We start from the raw sequence: 24,960 nt of genomic DNA, 5'->3' as shown, positions 1-24,960 counted from the left end.
ACCAGGGCACCGTTGATTGCCAACAAAACGTTGAGATGCCTGGTTTTTAAATTCTAGTAAATCCAAAACTCGCCTGAAATTCATGAAACTTGGCATGCTATCATGGAGCGGCATCAGCATGCCGTGGTACAAATTTGTCCCATTTGGGGTAGGTTTGGGTATATGCTTCTCACAAACCGGAGCTTCTCACAACAAGCATGATGGTTTTCGGTAGGGAACGTCCCACCTTTGGGGATGAAACGGATTCCATCGCCTCTTATTGCTTTCAATTTTTTTCTCGTGTCAACATAGAACAACAGGAGTGTTGTGTGAATTTTTGTGATTTTTCGGGGTTCGTTTGGACATTTTTATGCATTAACTGAGTTTTCAATGCATTTATGTGCATAATTCAAATTTGAACTACATGCACGTGCTCCAGTGCATATAAATTGGTTCAAAAATCAAATATGTGTCCTCGGGAGTATGCTTAGGTCCCATGCAAGAAATGGGAATGAATTTCGAACACCAGGGCACCGTTGATTGCCGGCAAAACATTGAGATGCCTGGTTTTTAAATTCTAGTAAATCCAAAACTCGTCTGAAATTCATGAAACTTGGCATGCTATCATGGAGCGTCATCAACATGCCATGGTACAAATTTTGTCCCATTTGGCGCAGGTTTGGGTATATGCTTCTCACAAACCGGAGCTTCTCACAACAAGCATGACAGTTTTTGTTAGAGAACGTCCCACCTTTGGGGACGAAACGGTATCCATTGCCTCTTATTGCTTTCAATTTTTTTTCTCGTGTCAACATAGAACAACTGGAGTGTTGTGTGAATTTTTGTGATTTTTCGGGGTTCGTTCGGACATTTTTATGCATTAACTGAGTTTTCAATGCATTTATGTGCATAATTCAAATTTGAACTACATGCACATGCTCCAGTGCATATAAACTGGTTGAAAAATCAAATATGTGTCCACGGGAGCATGCTTAGGTCCCATGCAAGAAAAGGGAGTGAATTTCGAACACCAGGGCACCGTTGATTGCCGGCAAAACATTGAGATGCCTGGTTTTTAAATTCTAGTAAATCCAACACTCGTCTGAAATTCATGAAACTTGGCATGCTATGATGGAGCGGCATCAACATGCCGTGGTACAAATTTTGTCCCATTTGGGGCAGGTTTGGGTATATGCTTCTCACAAACCGGATCTTCTCAGAACAAGCACGAAGGTTTTCGGTAGAGAACGTTCCACCTTTGGGGACGAAACGATATCCATTGCCTCTTATTGCTTTCAAATTTTTTCTCGTGTCAACATAGAACAACTGGAGTGTTGTGTGAATTTTTGTGATTTTTGGGGTTCGTTTGGACATTTTTATGCATTATCTGAGTTTTCAATGCATTTATGTGCATAATTCAAATTTGAAATACATGCACATGCTCCGGTACATATAAACTGGTTGAAAAATCAAATCTGTTTCCTCGGGTACATGCTTAGGTCCCATGCAAGAAATGGGAATCAATTTTGAACACCAGGGCACCGTTGATTGCCAACAAAACATTGAGATGCCTGGTTTTTAAATTCAAGTAAATCCGAAACTCGTCTGAAATTCATGAAACTTGGCATGCTATCATGGAGCGGCATCAGCATGGCGTGGTACAAATTTTGTCCCATTTGGGGTAGGTTTGGGTATATGCTTCTCACAAACCGGAGCTTCTCACAACAAGCATGATGGTTTTCGGTAGGGAACGTCCCACGTTTGGGGATGAAACGGATTCCATCGCCTCTTATTGCTTTCAAATTTTTTTCTCGTGTCAACATAGAACAACTGGAGTGTTGTGTGAATTTTTGTGATTTTTCGGGGTTCGTTCGGACATTTTTATGCATTAACTGAGTTTTCAATGCATTTATGTGCATAATTCAAATTTGAACTACATGCACGTGCTCCAGTGCATATAAATTGGTTCAAAAATCAAATATGTGTCCTCGGGAGTATGCTTAGGTCCCATGCAAGAAATGGGAATGAATTTCGAACACCAGGGCACCGTTGATTGCCGGCAAAACATTGAGATGCCTGGTTTTTAAATTCTAGTAAATCCAAAACTCGTCTGAAATTCATGAAACTTGGCATGCTATCATGGAGCGTCATCAACATGCCATGGTACTAATTTTGTCCCATTTGGCACAGGTTTGGGTATATGCTTCTCACAAACCGGAGCTTCTCACAACAAGCATGACAGTTTTTGTTAGAGAACGTCCCACCTTTGGGGACGAAACTGTATACATTGCATCTTATTGCTTTCAATTTTTTTTCTCGTGTCAACATAGAACAACTGGAGTGTTGTGTGAATTTTTGTGATTTTTGGGGTTCGTTCGGACATTTTTATGCATTAACTGAGTTTTCAATGCATTTATGTGCATAATTCAAATTTGAACTACATGCACATGCTCCAGTGCATATAAACTGGTTGAAAAATCAAATATGTGTCCACGGGAGCATGCTTAGGTCCCATGCAAGAAAAGGGAATGAATTTCGAACACCAGGGCACCGTTGATTGCCGGCAAAACATTGAGATGCCTGGTTTTTAAATTCTAGTAAATCCAACACTCGTCTGAAATTCATGAAACTTGGCATGCTATGATGGAGCGGCATCAACATGCCGTGGTACAAATTTTGTCCCATTTGTGGCAGGTTTGGGTATATGCTTCTCACAAATCGGATCTTCTCACAACAAGCACGAAGGTTTTCGGTAGAGAACGTTCCACCTTTGGGGACGAAACGATATCCATTGCCTCTTATTGCTTTCAAATTTTTTCTCGTGTGAACATAGAACAACTGGAGTGTTGTGTGAATTTTTTTGATTTTTCGGGGTTCGTTTGGACATTTTTATGCATTAACTGAGTTTTCAATGCATTTATGTGCATAATTCAAATTTGAAATACATGCACATGCTCCAGTGCATATAAACTGGTTGAAAAATCAAATATGTGTCCACGGGAGCATGCTTAGGTCCCATGCAAGAAAAGGGAATGAATTTCGAACACCAGGGCACCGTTGATTGCCGGCAAAACATTGAGATACCTGGTTTTTAAATTCTAGTAAATCCAACACTCGTCTGAAATTCATGAAACTTGGCATGCTATGATGGAGCGGCATCAACATGCCGTGGTACAAATTTTGTCCCATTTGTGGCAGGTTTGGGTATATGCTTCTCACAAATCGGATCTTCTCACAACAAGCACTAAGGTTTTCGGTAGAGAACGTTCCACCTTTGGGGACGAAACGATATCCATTGCCTCTTATTGCTTTCAAATTTTTTCTCGTGTCAACATAGAACAACTGGAGTGTTGTGTGAATTTTTTTGATTTTTCGGGGTTCGTTTGGACATTTTTATGCATTAACTGAGTTTTCAATGCATTTATGTGCATAATTCAAATTTGAACTACATGCACATGCTCCAGTGCATATAAACTGGTTGAAAAATCAAATATGTGTCCACGGGAGCATACTTAGGTCCCATGCAAGAAAAGGGAATGAATTTCGAACACCAGGGCACCGTTGATTGCCGGCAAAACATGGAGATGCCTGGTTTTTAAATTCTAGTAAATCCCACACTCGTCTGAAATTCATGAAACTTGGCATGCTATGATGGAGCGGCATCGACATGCCGTGGTACAAATTTTGTCCCATTTGTGGCAGGTTTGGGTATATGCTTCCCACAAACCGGATCTTCTCACAACAAGCACGAAGGTTTTCGGTAGAGAACGTTCCACCTTTGGGGACGAAACGATATCCATTGCCTCTTATTGCTTTCAATTTTTTTCTCGTGTCAACATAGAACAACTGGAGTGTTGTGTGAATTTTTGTGATTTTTCGGGGTTCGTTTGGACATTTTTATGCATTAACTGAGTTTTCAATGCATTTATGTGCATAATTCAAATTTGAAATACATGCACATGCTCCGGTACATATAAACTGGTTGAAAAATCAAACATATTTCCTCGGGTACATGCTTAGGTCCCATGCAAGAAATGGGAATCAATTTTGAACACCAGGGCACCGTTGATTGCCAACAAAACATTGAGATGCCTGGTTTTTAAATTCTACTAAATCCAAAACTCATCTGAAATTCATGAAACTTGGCATGCTATCATGGAGCGGCATCAGCATGCCGTGGTACAAATTTTGTCCCATTTGGGGTAGGTTTGGGTATATTCTTCTCACTAACCGGAGCTTCTCACAACAAGCATGATGGTTTTCGTTAGGGAACGTCCCACCTTTGGGGATGAAACGGATTCCATCGCCTCTGATTGCTTTCAAAAATTTTTCTCGTGTCAACATAGAACAACAAGAGTGTTGTGTGAATTTTTGTGATTTTTCGGGGTTCGTTTGGACATTTTTATGCATTAACTGAGTTTTCAATGCATTTATGTGCATAATTCAAATTTGAACTACATGCACATGCTCCAGTGCATATAAATTGGTTGAAAAATCAAATATGTGTCGTCGGGAGCATGCTTAGGTCCCATGCAAGAAAAGGGAATGAATTTCGAACACCAGGGCACCGTTGATTGCTGGCAAAACATTGAGATGCCTGGTTTTTAAATTCTAGTAAATCCAACACTCGTCTGAAATTCATGAAACTTGGCATGCTATGATGGAGCGGCATCAACATGCCGTGGTACAAATTTTGTCCCATTTGGGCAGGTTTGGGTATATGCTTCTCACAAACCGTATCTTCTCACAACAAGCACGAAGGTTTTCGGTAGAGAACGTTCCACCTTTGGGGACGAAACGATATCCATTGCAACTTATTGCTTTCAAATTTTTTCTCGTGTCAACATAGAACAACTAGAGTGTTGTGTGAATTTTTGTGATTTTTCGGGGTTCGTTTGGACATTTTGATGCATTAACTGAGTTTTCAATGCATTTATGAGCATAATTCAAATTTGAACTACATGCACGTGCTCCAGTGCATATAAATTGGTTGAAAAATCAAATATGTGTCCTCGGGAGTATGCTTAGGTCCCATGCAAGAAATGGGAATGAATTTCGAACACCAGGGCACCGTTGATTGCCGGCAAAACATTGAGATGCCTGGCTTTTAAATTCTAGTAAATCCAAAACTCGTCTGAAATTCATGAAACTTGGCATGCTATCATGGAGCGTCATCAACATGTCATGGTACAAATTTTGTCCCATTTGGCGCAGGTTTGGGTATATGTTTCTCACAAACCGGAGCTTCTCACAACAAGCATGATGGTTTTCGGTAGGGAACGTCGCACCTTTGGGATGAAACGAATTCCATCGCCTCTTATTGCTTTCAATTTTTTTTCTCGTGTCAACATAGAACAATGGAGTGTTGTGTGAATTTTTGTGATTTTCGGGGTTCGTTTGGACATTTTTATGCATTAACTGAGTTTTCAATGCATTTATGTGCATAATTCAAATTTGAACTACATGCACGTGCTCCAGTGCATATAAATTGGTTGAAAAATCAAATATGTGTCCTCGGGAGCATGCTTAGGACCCATGCCAGAAATGGGAATGAATTTCGAACACCAGGGCACCGTTGATTGCCGGCAAAACATTGAGATGCCTGGTTTTTAAATTCTAGTAAATCCAAAACTCGTCTGAAATTCATGAAACTTGGCATGCTATCATGGAGCGCCATCAACATGCCATGGTACAAATTTTGTCCCATTGGGGCAGGTTTGGGTATATGCTTCTCACAAACCGGAGCTTCTCACAACAAGCATGATGGTTTTCGGTAGGGAACGTCCCACCTTTGGGGACGAAACGATATCCATTGCCTCTTATTGCTTTCAATTTTTTTTCTCATGTCAACATAGAACAACAGGAGTGTTGTGTGAATTTTTGTGATTTTTCGGGGTTCGTTTGGACATTTTTATGCATTAACTGAGTTTTCAATGCATTTATGTGCATAATTCAAATTTGAACTACATGCACATGCTCCAGTGCATATAAATTGGTTGAAAAATCAAATCTGTGTCCTTGGGTGCATGCTTAGGTCCCATGCAAGAAATGGGAATGAATTTCAAACACCAGGGCACCGTTGATTGCCGGCAAAACATTGAGATGCCTGGTTTTTAAATTCTAGTAAATCCAAAACTCGTCTGAAATTCATGAAACTTGGCATGCTATCATGGAGCGGCATCAACATGCCGTGGTACAAATTTTGTCCCATTTGGGGCAGGTTTGGGTATATGCTTCTCACAAACCGGAGCTTCTCACAACAAGCATGATGGTTTTCGGTAGGGAACGTCCCACCTTTGGGGACGAAACGATATCCATTGCCTCTTATTGCTTTCAATTTTTTTCTCGTGTCAACATAGAACAACAGGAGTGTTGTGTGAATTTTTGTGATTTTTCGGGGTTCGTTTGGACATTTTTATGCATTAACTGAGTTTTCAATGCATTTATGTGCATAATTCAAATTTGAACTACATGCACATGCTCCAGTGCATATAAATTGGTTGAAAAATCAAATATGTGTCCTTGGGTGCATGCTTAGGTCCCATGCAAGAAATGGGAATGAATTTCAAACACCAGGGCACCGTTGATTGCCGGCAAAACATTGAGATGCCTGGTTTTTAAATTCTAGTAAATCCAAAACTCGTCTGAAATTCATGAAACTTGGCATGCTATCATGGAGCGGCATCAACATGCCGTGGTACAAATTTTGTCCCATTTGGGGCAGGTTTGGGTATATGCTTCTCACAAACCGGAGCTTCTCACAACAAGCATGATGGTTTTCGGTAGGGAACGTCCCACCTTTGGGGACGAAACGATATCCATTGCCTCTTATTGCTTTCAATTTTTTTCTCGTGTCAACATAGAACAACAGGAGTGTTGTGTGAATTTTTGTGATTTTTCGGGGTTCGTTTGGACATTTTTATGCATTAACTGAGTTTTCAATGCATTTATGTGCATAATTCAAATTTGAACTACATGCACATGCTCCAGTGCATATAAATTGGTTGAAAAATCAAATATGTGTCCTTGGGTGCATGCTTAGGTCCCATGCAAGAAATGGGAATGAATTTCGAACACCAGGGCACCGTTGATTGCCGGCAAAACATTGAGATGCCTGGTTTTTAAATTCTAGTAAATCCAAAACTCGTCTGAAATTCATGAAACTTGGCATGCTATCATGGAGCGGCATCAACATGCCGTGGTACAAATTTTGCCCCATTTGGGGCGGGTTTGGGTATATGCCTCTCACAAACCGGAGCTTCTCACAACAAGCAGGATGGTTTTCGGTAGGGAACGTCCACCTTTGGGGACGAAACGATATCCATTGCCTCTTATTGCTTTCAAATTTTTTCTCGTGTCAACATAGAACAACAGGAGTGTTGTGTGAATTTTTGTGATTTTTCGGGGTTCGTTTGGACATTTTTATGCATTAACTGAGTTTTCAATGCATTTATGTGCATAATTCAAATTTGAACTACATGCACATGCTCCAGTGCATATAAATTGGTTGAAAAATCAAATCTGTGTCCTTGGGTGCATGCTTAGGTCCCATGCAAGAAATGGGAATGAATTTCAAACACCAGGGCACCGTTGATTGCCGGCAAAACATTGAGATGCCTGGTTTTTTAATTCTAGTAAATCCAAAACTCGTCTGAAATTCATGAAACTTGGCATGCTATCATGGAGCGGCATCAACATGCCGTGGTACAAATTTTGTCCCATTTGGGGCAGGTTTGGGTATATGCTTCTCACAAACCGGAGCTTCTCACAACAAGCATGATGGTTTTCGGTAGGGAACGTCCCACCTTTGGGGACGAAACGATATCCATTGCCTCTTATTGCTTTCAATTTTTTTCTCGTGTCAACATAGAACAACAGGAGTGTTGTGTAAATTTTTGTGATTTTTCGGGGTTCGTTTGGACATTTTTATGCATTAACTGAGTTTTCAATGCATTTATGTGCATAATTCAAATTTGAACTACATGCACATGCTCCAGTGCATATAAATTGGTTGAAAAATCAAATATGTGTCCTTGGGTGCATGCTTAGGTCCCATGCAAGAAATGGGAATGAATTTCGAACACCAGGGCACCGTTGATTGCCGGCAAAACATTGAGATGCCTGGTTTTTAAATTCTAGTAAATCCAAAACTCGTCTGAAATTCATGAAACTTGGCATGCTATCATGGAGCGGCATCAACATGCCATGGTACAAATTTTGTCCCATTTGGGGCAGGTTTGGGTATATGCTTCTCACAAACCGGAGCTTCTCACAACAAGCATGATGGTTTTCGGTAAGGAACGTCCCACCTTTGGGGACGAAACGATATCCATTGCCTCTTATTGCTTTCAATTTTTTTCTCGTGTCAACATAGAACAACAGGAGTGTTGTGTGAATTTTTGTGATTTTTCGGGGTTCGTTTGGACATTTTTATGCATTAACTGAGTTTTCAATGCATTTATGTGCATAATTCAAATTTGAACTACATGCACATGCTCCAGTGCATATAAATTGGTTGAAAAATCAAATCTGTGTCCTTGGGTGCATGCTTAGGTCCCATGCAAGAAATGGGAATGAATTTCGAACACCAGGGCACCGTTGATTGCCGGCAAAACATTGAGATGCCTGGTTTTTAAATTCTAGTAAATCCAAAACTCGTCTGAAATTCATGAAACTTGGCATGCTATCATGGAGCGGCATCAACATGCCGTGGTACAAATTTTGTCCCATTTGGGGCAGGTTTGGGTATATGCTTCTCACAAACCGGAGCTTCTCACAACAAGCATGATGGTTTTCGGTAGGGAACGTCCCACCTTTGGGGACGAAACGATATCCATTGCCTCTTATTGCTTTCAATTTTTTTCTCGTGTCAACATAGAACAACAGGAGTGTTGTGTGAATTTTTGTGATTTTTCGGGGTTCGTTTGGACATTTTTATGCATGAAGTGAGTTTTCAATGCATTTATGTGCGTAATTCAAATTTGAACTACATGCGCATGCTCCAGTGCATATAAATTGGTTGAAAAATCAAATCTGTGTCCTTGCGTGCATGCTTAGGTCCCATGCAAGAAATGGGAATGAATTTCAAACACCAGGGCACCGTTGATTGCCGGCAAAACATTGAGATGCCTGGTTTTTAAATTCTAGTAAATCCAAAACTCGTCTGAAATTCATGAAACTTGGCATGCTATCATGGAGCGGCATCAACATGCCGTGGTACAAATTTTGTCCCATTTGGGGCAGGTTTGGGTATATGCTTCTCACAAACCGGAGCTTCTCACAACAAGCATGATGGTTTTCGGTAGGGAAACGTCGCACCTTTGGGGACGAAACGATATCCATTGCCTCTTATTGCTTTCAAATTTTTTCTCGTGTCAACATAGAACAACATGAGTGTTGTGTGAATTTTTATGATTTTTCGGGGTTCGTTTGGACATTTTTATGCATTAACTGAGTTTTCAATGCATTTATGTGCATAATTCAAATTTGAACTACATGCACATGCTCCAGTGCATATAAATTGGTTGAAAGATCAAATATGTGTCCTTGGGTGCATGCTTAGGTCCCATGCAAGAAATGGGAATGAATTTCGAACACCAGGGCACCGTTGATTGCCGGCAAAACATTGAGATGCCTGGTTTTTAAATTCTAGTAAATCCAAAACTCGTCTGAAATTCATGAAACTTGGCATGCTATTATGGAGCGGCATCAACATGCCATGGTACAAATTTTGTCCCATTTGGGGAAGGTTTGGGTATATGCTTCTCACAAACCGGAGCTTCTCACAACAAGCATGATGGGTTTCGGTAGGGAACGTCCCACCTTTGGGGACGAAACGATATCCATTGCCTCTTATTGCTTTCAAATTTTTTCTCGTGTCAACATAGAACAACAGGAGTGTTGTGTGAATTTTGTGATTTTTCGGGTTCGTTTGGACATTTTTATGCATTAACTGAGTTTTCAATGCATTTATGTGCATAATTCAAATTTGAACTACATGCACATGCTCCAGTGCATATAAATTGGTTGAAAAATCAAATATGTGTCCTTGGGTGCATGCTTAGGTCCCATGCAAGAAATGGGAATGAATTTCGAACACCAGGGCACCGTTGATTGCCGGCAAAACATTGAGATGCCTGGTTTTTAAATTCTAGTAAATCCAAAACTCGTCTGAAATTCATGAAACTTGGCATGCTATCATGGAGCGGCATCAACATGCCGTGGTACAAATTTTGTCCCATTTGGGGCAGGTTTGGGTATATGCTTCTCACAAACCGGAGCTTCTCACAACAAGCATGATGGTTTTCGGTAGGGAACGTCCCACCTTTGGGGACGAAACGATATCCATTGCCTCTTATTGCTTTCAATTTTTTTCTCGTGTCAACATAGAACAACAGGAGTGTTGTGTGAATTTTTGTGATTTTTCGGGGTTCGTTTGGACATTTTTATGCATTAACTGAGTTTTCAATGCATTTATGTGCATAATTCAAATTTGAACTACATGCACATGCTCCAGTGCATATAAATTGGTTGAAAAATCAAATATGTGTCCTTGGGTGCATGCTTAGGTCCCATGCAAGAAATGGGAATGAATTTCGAACACCAGGGCACCGTTGATTGCCGGCAAAACATTGAGATGCCTGGTTTTTAAATTCTAGTAAATCCAAAACTCGTCTGAAATTCATGAAACTTGGCATGCTATCATGGAGCGGCATCAACATGCCGTGGTACAAATTTTGTCCCATTTGGGGCAGGTTTGGGTATATGCTTCTCACAAACCGGAGCTTCTCACAACAAGCATGATGGTTTTCGGTAGGGAACGTCCCACCTTTGGGGACGAAACGATATCCATTGCCTCTTATTGCTTTCAATTTTTTCTCGTGTCAACATAGAACAACAGGAGTGTTGTGTGAATTTTTGTGATTTTTCGGGGTTCGTTTGGACATTTTTATGCATTAACTGAGTTTTCAATGCATTTATGTGCATAATTCAAATTTGAACTACATGCACATGCTCCAGTGCATATAAATTGGTTGAAAAATCAAATACTGTGTCCTTGGGTGCATGCTTAGGTCCCATGCAAGAAATGGGAATGAATTTCGAACACCAGGGCACCGTTGATTGCCGGCAAAACATTGAGATGCCTGGTTTTTAAATTCTAGTAAATCCAAAACTCGTCTGAAATTCATGAAACTTGGCATGCTATCATGGAGCGGCATCAACATGCCGTGGTACAAATTTTGTCCCATTTGGGGCAGGTTTGGGTATATGCTTCTCACAAACCGGAGCTTCTCACAACAAGCATGATGGTTTTCGGTAGGGAACGTCCCACCTTTGGGGACGAAACGATATCCATTGCCTCTTATTGCTTTCAATTTTTTTCTCGTGTCAACATAGAACAACAGGAGTGTTGTGTGAATTTTTGTGATTTTTCGGGGTTCGTTTGGACATTTTTATGCATTAACTGAGTTTTCAATGCATTTATGTGCATAATTCAAATTTGAACTACATGCACATGCTCCAGTGCATATAAATTGGTTGAAAAATCAAATCTGTGTCCTTGGGTGCATGCTTAGGTCCCATGCAAGAAATGGGAATGAATTTCAAACACCAGGGCACCGTTGATTGCCGGCAAAACATTGAGATGCCTGGTTTTTAAATTCTAGTAAATCCAAAACTCGTCTGAAATTCATGAAACTTGGCATGCTATCATGGAGCGGCATCAACATGCCGTGGTACAAATTTTGTCCCATTTGGGGCAGGTTTGGGTATATGCTTCTCACAAACCGGAGCTTCTCACAACAAGCATGATGGTTTTCGGTAGGGAACGTCCCACCTTTGGGGACGAAACGATATCCATTGCCTCTTATTGCTTTCAATTTTTTCTCGTGTCAACATAGAACAACAGGAGTGTTGTGTGAATTTTTGTGATTTTTCGGGGTTCGTTTGGACATTTTTATGCATTAACTGAGTTTTCAATGCATTTATGTGCATAATTCAAATTTGAACTACATGCACATGCTCCAGTGCATATAAATTGGTTGAAAAATCAAATATGTGTCCTTGGGTGCATGCTTAGGTCCCATGCAAGAAATGGGAATGAATTTCAAACACCAGGGCACCGTTGATTGCCGGCAAAACATTGAGATGCCTGGTTTTTAAATTCTAGTAAATCCAAAACTCGTCTGAAATTCATGAAACTTGGCATGCTATCATGGAGCGGCATCAACATGCCGTGGTACAAATTTTGTCCCATTTGGGGCAGGTTTGGGTATATGCTTCTCACAAACCGGAGCTTCTCACAACAAGCATGATGGTTTTCGGTAGGGAACGTCCCACCTTTGGGGACGAAACGATATCCATTGCCTCTTATTGCTTTCAATTTTTTTCTCGTGTCAACATAGAACAACAGGAGTGTTGTGTGAATTTTTGTGATTTTTCGGGGTTCGTTTGGACATTTTTATGCATTAACTGAGTTTTCAATGCATTTATGTGCATAATTCAAATTTGAACTACATGCACATGCTCCAGTGCATATAAATTGGTTGAAAAATCAAATATGTGTCCTTGGGTGCATGCTTAGGTCCCATGCAAGAAATGGGAATGAATTTCGAACACCAGGGCACCGTTGATTGCCGGCAAAACATTGAGATGCCTGGTTTTTAAATTCTAGTAAATCCAAAACTCGTCTGAAATTCATGAAACTTGGCATGCTATCATGGAGCGGCATCAACATGCCGTGGTACAAATTTTGTCCCATTTGGGGCAGGTTTGGGTATATGCTTCTCACAAACCGGAGCTTCTCACAACAAGCATGATGGTTTTCGGTAGGGAACGTCCCACCTTTGGGGACGAAACGATATCCATTGCCTCTTATTGCTTTCAAATTTTTTTCTCGTGTCAACATAGAACAACAGGAGTGTTGTGTGAATTTTTGTGATTTTTCGGGGTTCGTTTGGACATTTTTATGCATTAACTGAGTTTTCAATGCATTTATGTGCATAATTCAAATTTGAACTACATGCACATGCTCCAGTGCATATAAATTGGTTGAAAAATCAAATATGTGTCCTTGGGTGCATGCTTAGGTCCCATGCAAGAAATGGGAATGAATTTCAAACACCAGGGCACCGTTGATTGCCGGCAAAACATTGAGATGCCTGGTTTTTAAATTCTAGTAAATCCAAAACTCGTCTGAAATTCATGAAACTTGGCATGCTATCATGGAGCGGCATCAACATGCCGTGGTACAAATTTTGTCCCATTTGGGGCAGGTTTGGGTATATGCTTCTCACAAACCGGAGCTTCTCACAACAAGCATGATGGTTTTCGGTAGGGAACGTCCCACCTTTGGGGACGAAACGATATCCATTGCCTCTTATTGCTTTCAATTTTTTTCTCGTGTCAACATAGAACAACAGGAGTGTTGTGTGAATTTTTGTGATTTTTCGGGGTTCGTTTGGACATTTTTATGCATTAACTGAGTTTTCAATGCATTTATGTGCATAATTCAAATTTGAACTACATGCACATGCTCCAGTGCATATAAATTGGTTGAAAAATCAAATATGTGTCCTTGGGTGCATGCTTAGGTCCCATGCAAGAAATGGGAATGAATTTCGAACACCAGGGCACCGTTGATTGCCGGCAAAACATTGAGATGCCTGGTTTTTAAATTCTAGTAAATCCAAAACTCGTCTGAAATTCATGAAACTTGGCATGCTATCATGGAGCGGCATCAACATGCCGTGGTACAAATTTTGTCCCATTTGGGGCAGGTTTGGGTATATGCTTCTCACAAACCGGAGCTTCTCACAACAAGCATGATGGTTTTCGGTAGGGAACGTCCCACCTTTGGGGACGAAACGATATCCATTGCCTCTTATTGCTTTCAAATTTTTTTCTCGTGTCAACATAGAACAACAGGAGTGTTGTGTGAATTTTTGTGATTTTTCGGGGTTCGTTTGGACATTTTTATGCATTAACTGAGTTTTCAATGCATTTATGTGCATAATTCAAATTTGAACTACATGCACATGCTCCAGTGCATATAAATTGGTTGAAAAATCAAATATGTGTCCTTGGGTGCATGCTTAGGTCCCATGCAAGAAATGGGAATGAATTTCAAACACCAGGGCACCGTTGATTGCCGGCAAAACATTGAGATGCCTGGTTTTTAAATTCTAGTAAATCCAAAACTCGTCTGAAATTCATGAAACTTGGCATGCTATCATGGAGCGGCATCAACATGCCGTGGTACAAATTTTGTCCCATTTGGGGCAGGTTTGGGTATATGCTTCTCACAAACCGGAGCTTCTCACAACAAGCATGATGGTTTTCGGTAGGGAACGTCCCACCTTTGGGGACGAAACGATATCCATTGCCTCTTATTGCTTTCAATTTTTTTCTCGTGTCAACATAGAACAACAGGAGTGTTGTGTGAATTTTTGTGATTTTTCGGGGTTCGTTTGGACATTTTTATGCATTAACTGAGTTTTCAATGCATTTATGTGCATAATTCAAATTTGAACTACATGCACATGCTCCAGTGCATATAAATTGGTTGAAAAATCAAATATGTGTCCTTGGGTGCATGCTTAGGTCCCATGCAAGAAATGGGAATGAATTTCAAACACCAGGGCACCGTTGATTGCCGGCAAAACATTGAGATGCCTGGTTTTTAAATTCTAGTAAATCCAAAACTCGTCTGAAATTCATGAAACTTGGCATGCTATCATGGAGCGGCATCAACATGCCGTGGTACAAATTTTGTCCCATTTGGGGCAGGTTTGGGTATATGCTTCTCACAAACCGGAGCTTCTCACAACAAGCATGATGGTTTTCGGTAGGGAACGTCCCACCTTTGGGGACGAAACGATATCCATTGCCTCTTATTGCTTTCAATTTTTTCTCGTGTCAACATAGAACAACAGGAGTGTTGTGTGAATTTTTGTGATTTTTCGGGGTTCGTTTGGACATTTTTATGCATTAACTGAGTTTTCAATGCATTTATGTGCATAATTCAAATTTGAACTACATGCACATGCTCCAGTGCATATAAATTGGTTGAAAAATCAAATCTGTGTCCTTGGGTGCATGCTTAGGTCCCATGCAAGAAATGGGAATGAATTTCAAACACCAGGGCACCGTTGATTGCCGGCAAAACATTGAGATGCCTGGTTTTTAAATTCTAGTAAATCCAAAACTCGTCTGAAATTCATGAAACTTGGCATGCTATCATGGAGCGGCATCAACATGCCGTGGTACAAATTTTGTCCCATTTGGGGCAGGTTTGGGTATATGCTTCTCACAAACCGGAGCTTCTCACAACAAGCATGATGGTTTTCGGTAGGGAACGTCCCACCTTTGGGGACGAAACGATATCCATTGCCTCTTATTGCTTTCAATTTTTTCTCGTGTCAACATAGAACAACAGGAGTGTTGTGTGAATTTTTGTGATTTTTGGGGTTCGTTTGGACATTTTTATGCATTAACTGAGTTTTCAATGCATTTATGTGCATAATTCAAATTTGAACTACATGCACATGCTCCAGTGCATATAAATTGGTTGAAAAATCAAATATGTGTCCTTGGGTGCATGCTTAGGTCCCATGCAAGAAATGGGAATGAATTTCAAACACCAGGGCACCGTTGATTGCCGGCAAAACATTGAGATGCCTGGTTTTTAAATTCTAGTAAATCCAAAACTCGTCTGAAATTCATGAAACTTGGCATGCTATCATGGAGCGGCATCAACATGCCGTGGTACAAATTTTGTCCCATTTGGGGCAGGTTTGGGTATATGCTTCTCACAAACCGGAGCTTCTCACAACAAGCATGATGGTTTTCGGTAGGGAACGTCCCACCTTTGGGGACGAAACGATATCCATTGCCTCTTATTGCTTTCAATTTTTTTCTCGTGTCAACATAGAACAACAGGAGTGTTGTGTGAATTTTTGTGATTTTTCGGGGTTCGTTTGGACATTTTTATGCATTAACTGAGTTTTCAATGCATTTATGTGCATAATTCAAATTTGAACTACATGCACATGCTCCAGTGCATATAAATTGGTTGAAAAATCAAATCTGTGTCCTTGGGTGCATGCTTAGGTCCCATGCAAGAAATGGGAATGAATTTCAAACACCAGGGCACCGTTGATTGCCGGCAAAACATTGAGATGCCTGGTTTTTAAATTCTAGTAAATCCAAAACTCGTCTGAAATTCATGAAACTTGGCATGCTATCATGGAGCGGCATCAACATGCCGTGGTACAAATTTTGTCCCATTTGGGGCAGGTTTGGGTATATGCTTCTCACAAACCGGAGCTTCTCACAACAAGCATGATGGTTTTCGGTAGGGAACGTCCCACCTTTGGGGACGAAACGATATCCATTGCCTCTTATTGCTTTCAATTTTTTTCTCGTGTCAACATAGAACAACAGGAGTGTTGTGTGAATTTTTGTGATTTTTCGGGGTTCGTTTGGACATTTTTATGCATTAACTGAGTTTTCAATGCATTTATGTGCATAATTCAAATTTGAACTACATGCACATGCTCCAGTGCATATAAATTGGTTGAAAAATCAAATATGTGTCCTTGGGTGCATGCTTAGGTCCCATGCAAGAAATGGGAATGAATTTCAAACACCAGGGCACCGTTGATTGCCGGCAAAACATTGAGATGCCTGGTTTTTAAATTCTAGTAAATCCAAAACTCGTCTGAAATTCATGAAACTTGGCATGCTATCATGGAGCGGCATCAACATGCCGTGGTACAAATTTTGTCCCATTTGGGGCAGGTTTGGGTATATGCTTCTCACAAACCGGAGCTTCTCACAACAAGCATGATGGTTTTCGGTAGGGAACGTCCCACCTTTGGGGACGAAACGATATCCATTGCCTCTTATTGCTTTCAATTTTTTTCTCGTGTCAACATAGAACAACAGGAGTGTTGTGTGAATTTTTGTGATTTTTCGGGGTTCGTTTGGACATTTTTATGCATTAACTGAGTTTTCAATGCATTTATGTGCATAATTCAAATTTGAACTACATGCACATGCTCCAGTGCATATAAATTGGTTGAAAAATCAAATATGTGTCCTTGGGTGCATGCTTAGGTCCCATGCAAGAAATGGGAATGAATTTCAAACACCAGGGCACCGTTGATTGCCGGCAAAACATTGAGATGCCTGGTTTTTAAATTCTAGTAAATCCAAAACTCGTCTGAAATTCATGAAACTTGGCATGCTATCATGGAGCGGCATCAACATGCCGTGGTACAAATTTTGTCCCATTTGGGGCAGGTTTGGGTATATGCTTCTCACAAACCGGAGCTTCTCACAACAAGCATGATGGTTTTCGGTAGGGAACGTCCCACCTTTGGGGACGAAACGATATCCATTGCCTCTTATTGCTTTCAATTTTTTTCTCGTGTCAACATAGAACAACAGGAGTGTTGTGTGAATTTTTGTGATTTTTCGGGGTTCGTTTGGACATTTTTATGCATTAACTGAGTTTTCAATGCATTTATGTGCATAATTCAAATTTGAACTACATGCACATGCTCCAGTGCATATAAATTGGTTGAAAAATCAAATATGTGTCCTTGGGTGCATGCTTAGGTCCCATGCAAGAAATGGGAATGAATTTCAAACACCAGGGCACCGTTGATTGCCGGCAAAACATTGAGATGCCTGGTTTTTAAATTCTAGTAAATCCAAAACTCGTCTGAAATTCATGAAACTTGGCATGCTATCATGGAGCGGCATCAACATGCCGTGGTACAAATTTTGTCCCATTTGGGGCAGGTTTGGGTATATGCTTCTCACAAACCGGAGCTTCTCACAACAAGCATGATGGTTTTCGGTAGGGAACGTCCCACCTTTGGGGACGAAACGATATCCATTGCCTCTTATTGCTTTCAATTTTTTCTCGTGTCAACATAGAACAACAGGAGTGTTGTGTGAATTTTTGTGATTTTTCGGGGTTCGTTTGGACATTTTTATGCATTAACTGAGTTTTCAATGCATTTATGTGCATAATTCAAATTTGAACTACATGCACATGCTCCAGTGCATATAAATTGGTTGAAAAATCAAATATGTGTCCTTGGGTGCATGCTTAGGTCCCATGCAAGAAATGGGAATGAATTTCGAACACCAGGGCACCGTTGATTGCCGGCAAAACATTGAGATGCCTGGTTTTTAAATTCTAGTAAATCCAAAACTCGTCTGAAATTCATGAAACTTGGCATGCTATCATGGAGCGGCATCAACATGCCGTGGTACAAATTTTGTCCCATTTGGGGCAGGTTTGGGTATATGCTTCTCACAAACCGGAGCTTCTCACAACAAGCATGATGGTTTTCGGTAGGGAACGTCCCACCTTTGGGGACGAAACGATATCCATTGCCTCTTATTGCTTTCAATTTTTTCTCGTGTCAACATAGAACAACAGGAGTGTTGTGTGAATTTTTGTGATTTTTCGGGGTTCGTTTGGACATTTTTATGCATTAACTGAGTTTTCAATGCATTTATGTGCATAATTCAAATTTGAACTACATGCACATGCTCCAGTGCATATAAATTGGTTGAAAAATCAAATATGTGTCCTTGGGTGCATGCTTAGGTCCCATGCAAGAAATGGGAATGAATTTCAAACACCAGGGCACCGTTGATTGCCGGCAAAACATTGAGATGCCTGGTTTTTAAATTCTAGTAAATCCAAAACTCGTCTGAAATTCATGAAACTTGGCATGCTATCATGGAGCGGCATCAACATGCCGTGGTACAAATTTTGTCCCATTTGGGGCAGGTTTGGGTATATGCTTCTCACAAACCGGAGCTTCTCACAACAAGCATGATGGTTTTCGGTAGGGAACGTCCCACCTTTGGGGACGAAACGATATCCATTGCCTCTTATTGCTTTCAATTTTTTTCTCGTGTCAACATAGAACAACAGGAGTGTTGTGTGAATTTTTGTGATTTTTCGGGGTTCGTTTGGACATTTTTATGCATTAACTGAGTTTTCAATGCATTTATGTGCATAATTCAAATTTGAACTACATGCACATGCTCCAGTGCATATAAATTGGTTGAAAAATCAAATATGTGTCCTTGGGTGCATGCTTAGGTCCCATGCAAGAAATGGGAATGAATTTCAAACACCAGGGCACCGTTGATTGCCGGCAAAACATTGAGATGCCTGGTTTTTAAATTCTAGTAAATCCAAAACTCGTCTGAAATTCATGAAACTTGGCATGCTATCATGGAGCGGCATCAACATGCCGTGGTACAAATTTTGTCCCATTTGGGGCAGGTTTGGGTATATGCTTCTCACAAACCGGAGCTTCTCACAACAAGCATGATGGTTTTCGGTAGGGAACGTCCCACCTTTGGGGACGAAACGATATCCATTGCCTCTTATTGCTTTCAATTTTTTTCTCGTGTCAACATAGAACAACAGGAGTGTTGTGTGAATTTTTGTGATTTTTCGGGGTTCGTTTGGACATTTTTATGCATTAACTGAGTTTTCAATGCATTTATGTGCATAATTCAAATTTGAACTACATGCACATGCTCCAGTGCATATAAATTGGTTGAAAAATCAAATATGTGTCCTTGGGTGCATGCTTAGGTCCCATGCAAGAAATGGGAATGAATTTCGAACACCAGGGCACCGTTGATTGCCGGCAAAACATTGAGATGCCTGGTTTTTAAATTCTAGTAAATCCAAAACTCGTCTGAAATTCATGAAACTTGGCATGCTATCATGGAGCGGCATCAACATGCCGTGGTACAAATTTTGTCCCATTTGGGGCAGGTTTGGGTATATGCTTCTCACAAACCGGAGCTTCTCACAACAAGCATGATGGTTTTCGGTAGGGAACGTCCCACCTTTGGGGACGAAACGATATCCATTGCCTCTTATTGCTTTCAATTTTTTCTCGTGTCAACATAGAACAACAGGAGTGTTGTGTGAATTTTTGTGATTTTTTGGGGTTCGTTTGGACATTTTTATGCATTAACTGAGTTTTCAATGCATTTATGTGCATAATTCAAATTTGAACTACATGCACATGCTCCAGTGCATATAAATTGGTTGAAAAATCAAATATGTGTCCTTGGGTGCATGCTTAGGTCCCATGCAAGAAATGGGAATGAATTTCGAACACCAGGGCACCGTTGATTGCCGGCAAAACATTGAGATGCCTGGTTTTTAAATTCTAGTAAATCCAAAACTCGTCTGAAATTCATGAAACTTGGCATGCTATCATGGAGCGGCATCAACATGCCGTGGTACAAATTTTGTCCCATTTGGGGCAGGTTTGGGTATATGCTTCTCACAAACCGGAGCTTCTCACAACAAGCATGATGGTTTTCGGTAGGGAACGTCCCACCTTTGGGGACGAAACGATATCCATTGCCTCTTATTGCTTTCAATTTTTTTCTCGTGTCAACATAGAACAACAGGAGTGTTGTGTGAATTTTTGTGATTTTTCGGGGTTCGTTTGGACATTTTTATGCATTAACTGAGTTTTCAATGCATTTATGTGCATAATTCAAATTTGAACTACATGCACATGCTCCAGTGCATATAAATTGGTTGAAAAATCAAATATGTGTCCTTGGGTGCATGCTTAGGTCCCATGCAAGAAATGGGAATGAATTTCAAACACCAGGGCACCGTTGATTGCCGGCAAAACATTGAGATGCCTGGTTTTTAAATTCTAGTAAATCCAAAACTCGTCTGAAATTCATGAAACTTGGCATGCTATCATGGAGCGGCATCAACATGCCGTGGTACAAATTTTGTCCCATTTGGGGCAGGTTTGGGTATATGCTTCTCACAAACCGGAGCTTCTCACAACAAGCATGATGGTTTTCGGTAGGGAACGTCCCACCTTTGGGGACGAAACGATATCCATTGCCTCTTATTGCTTTCAATTTTTTCTCGTGTCAACATAGAACAACAGGAGTGTTGTGTGAATTTTTGTGATTTTTCGGGGTTCGTTTGGACATTTTTATGCATTAACTGAGTTTTCAATGCATTTATGTGCATAATTCAAATTTGAACTACATGCACATGCTCCAGTGCATATAAATTGGTTGAAAAATCAAATATGTGTCCTTGGGTGCATGCTTAGGTCCCATGCAAGAAATGGGAATGAATTTCAAACACCAGGGCACCGTTGATTGCCGGCAAAACATTGAGATGCCTGGTTTTTAAATTCTAGTAAATCCAAAACTCGTCTGAAATTCATGAAACTTGGCATGCTATCATGGAGCGGCATCAACATGCCGTGGTACAAATTTTGTCCCATTTGGGGCAGGTTTGGGTATATGCTTCTCACAAACCGGAGCTTCTCACAACAAGCATGATGGTTTTCGGTAGGGAACGTCCCACCTTTGGGGACGAAACGATATCCATTGCCTCTTATTGCTTTCAATTTTTTTCTCGTGTCAACATAGAACAACAGGAGTGTTGTGTGAATTTTTGTGATTTTTCGGGGTTCGTTTGGACATTTTTATGCATTAACTGAGTTTTCAATGCATTTATGTGCATAATTCAAATTTGAACTACATGCACATGCTCCAGTGCATATAAATTGGTTGAAAAATCAAATATGTGTCCTTGGGTGCATGCTTAGGTCCCATGCAAGAAATGGGAATGAATTTCAAACACCAGGGCACCGTTGATTGCCGGCAAAACATTGAGATGCCTGGTTTTTAAATTCTAGTAAATCCAAAACTCGTCTGAAATTCATGAAACTTGGCATGCTATCATGGAGCGGCATCAACATGCCGTGGTACAAATTTTGTCCCATTTGGGGCAGGTTTGGGTATATGCTTCTCACAAACCGGAGCTTCTCACAACAAGCATGATGGTTTTCGGTAGGGAACGTCCCACCTTTGGGGACGAAACGATATCCATTGCCTCTTATTGCTTTCAATTTTTTCTCGTGTCAACATAGAACAACAGGAGTGTTGTGTGAATTTTTGTGATTTTTCGGGGTTCGTTTGGACATTTTTATGCATTAACTGAGTTTTCAATGCATTTATGTGCATAATTCAAATTTGAACTACATGCACATGCTCCAGTGCATATAAATTGGTTGAAAAATCAAATATGTGTCCTTGGGTGCATGCTTAGGTCCCATGCAAGAAATGGGAATGAATTTCGAACACCAGGGCACCGTTGATTGCCGGCAAAACATTGAGATGCCTGGTTTTTAAATTCTAGTAAATCCAAAACTCGTCTGAAATTCATGAAACTTGGCATGCTATCATGGAGCGGCATCAACATGCCGTGGTACAAATTTTGTCCCATTTGGGGCAGGTTTGGGTATATGCTTCTCACAAACCGGAGCTTCTCACAACAAGCATGATGGTTTTCGGTAGGGAACGTCCCACCTTTGGGGACGAAACGATATCCATTGCCTCTTATTGCTTTCAATTTTTTTCTCGTGTCAACATAGAACAACAGGAGTGTTGTGTGAATTTTTGTGATTTTTCGGGGTTCGTTTGGACATTTTTATGCATTAACTGAGTTTTCAATGCATTTATGTGCATAATTCAAATTTGAACTACATGCACATGCTCCAGTGCATATAAATTGGTTGAAAAATCAAATATGTGTCCTTGGGTGCATGCTTAGGTCCCATGCAAGAAATGGGAATGAATTTCAAACACCAGGGCACCGTTGATTGCCGGCAAAACATTGAGATGCCTGGTTTTTAAATTCTAGTAAATCCAAAACTCGTCTGAAATTCATGAAACTTGGCATGCTATCATGGAGCGGCATCAACATGCCGTGGTACAAATTTTGTCCCATTTGGGGCAGGTTTGGGTATATGCTTCTCACAAACCGGAGCTTCTCACAACAAGCATGATGGTTTTCGGTAGGGAACGTCCCACCTTTGGGGACGAAACGATATCCATTGCCTCTTATTGCTTTCAAATTTTTTCTCGTGTCAACATAGAACAACAGGAGTGTTGTGTGAATTTTTGTGATTTTTCGGGGTTCGTTTGGACATTTTTATGCATTAACTGAGTTTTCAATGCATTTATGTGCATAATTCAAATTTGAACTACATGCACATGCTCCAGTGCATATAAATTGGTTGAAAAATCAAATATGTGTCCTTGGGTGCATGCTTAGGTCCCATGCAAGAAATGGGAATGAATTTCAAACACCAGGGCACCGTTGATTGCCGGCAAAACATTGAGATGCCTGGTTTTTAAATTCTAGTAAATCCAAAACTCGTCTGAAATTCATGAAACTTGGCATGCTATCATGGAGCGGCATCAACATGCCGTGGTACAAATTTTGTCCCATTTGGGGCAGGTTTGGGTATATGCTTCTCACAAACCGGAGCTTCTCACAACAAGCATGATGGTTTTCGGTAGGGAACGTCCCACCTTTGGGGACGAAACGATATCCATTGCCTCTTATTGCTTTCAATTTTTTTCTCGTGTCAACATAGAACAACAGGAGTGTTGTGTGAATTTTTGTGATTTTTGGGGTTCGTTTGGACATTTTTATGCATTAACTGAGTTTTCAATGCATTTATGTGCATAATTCAAATTTGAACTACATGCACATGCTCCAGTGCATATAAATTGGTTGAAAAATCAAATATGTGTCCTTGGGTGCATGCTTAGGTCCCATGCAAGAAATGGGAATGAATTTCAAACACCAGGGCACCGTTGATTGCCGGCAAAACATTGAGATGCCTGGTTTTTAAATTCTAGTAAATCCAAAACTCGTCTGAAATTCATGAAACTTGGCATGCTATCATGGAGCGGCATCAACATGCCGTGGTACAAATTTTGTCCCATTTGGGGCAGGTTTGGGTATATGCTTCTCACAAACCGGAGCTTCTCACAACAAGCATGATGGTTTTCGGTAGGGAACGTCCCACCTTTGGGGACGAAACGATATCCATTGCCTCTTATTGCTTTCAATTTTTTTCTCGTGTCAACATAGAACAACAGGAGTGTTGTGTGAATTTTTGTGATTTTTCGGGGTTCGTTTGGACATTTTTATGCATTAACTGAGTTTTCAATGCATTTATGTGCATAATTCAAATTTGAACTACATGCACATGCTCCAGTGCATATAAATTGGTTGAAAAATCAAATATGTGTCCTTGGGTGCATGCTTAGGTCCCATGCAAGAAATGGGAATGAATTTCAAACACCAGGGCACCGTTGATTGCCGGCAAAACATTGAGATGCCTGGTTTTTAAATTCTAGTAAATCCAAAACTCGTCTGAAATTCATGAAACTTGGCATGCTATCATGGAGCGGCATCAACATGCCGTGGTACAAATTTTGTCCCATTTGGGGCAGGTTTGGGTATATGCTTCTCACAAACCGGAGCTTCTCACAACAAGCATGATGGTTTTCGGTAGGGAACGTCCCACCTTTGGGGACGAAACGATATCCATTGCCTCTTATTGCTTTCAATTTTTTTCTCGTGTCAACATAGAACAACAGGAGTGTTGTGTGAATTTTTGTGATTTTTGGGGTTCGTTTGGACATTTTTATGCATTAACTGAGTTTTCAATGCATTTATGTGCATAATTCAAATTTGAACTACATGCACATGCTCCAGTGCATATAAATTGGTTGAAAAATCAAATATGTGTCCTTGGGTGCATGCTTAGGTCCCATGCAAGAAATGGGAATGAATTTCGAACACCAGGGCACCGTTGATTGCCGGCAAAACATTGAGATGCCTGGTTTTTAAATTCTAGTAAATCCAAAACTCGTCTGAAATTCATGAAACTTGGCATGCTATCATGGAGCGGCATCAACATGCCGTGGTACAAATTTTGTCCCATTTGGGGCAGGTTTGGGTATATGCTTCTCACAAACCGGAGCTTCTCACAACAAGCATGATGGTTTTCGGTAGGGAACGTCCCACCTTTGGGGACGAAACGATATCCATTGCCTCTTATTGCTTTCAATTTTTTT

The sequence above is a fragment of the Triticum aestivum genome, chromosome 6D, assembly GCF_018294505.1.
Source record: "Triticum aestivum cultivar Chinese Spring chromosome 6D, IWGSC CS RefSeq v2.1, whole genome shotgun sequence".
Lineage (NCBI taxonomy): Eukaryota > Viridiplantae > Streptophyta > Magnoliopsida > Poales > Poaceae > Triticum > Triticum aestivum.
This window is presented reverse-complemented; position numbering follows the sequence as displayed.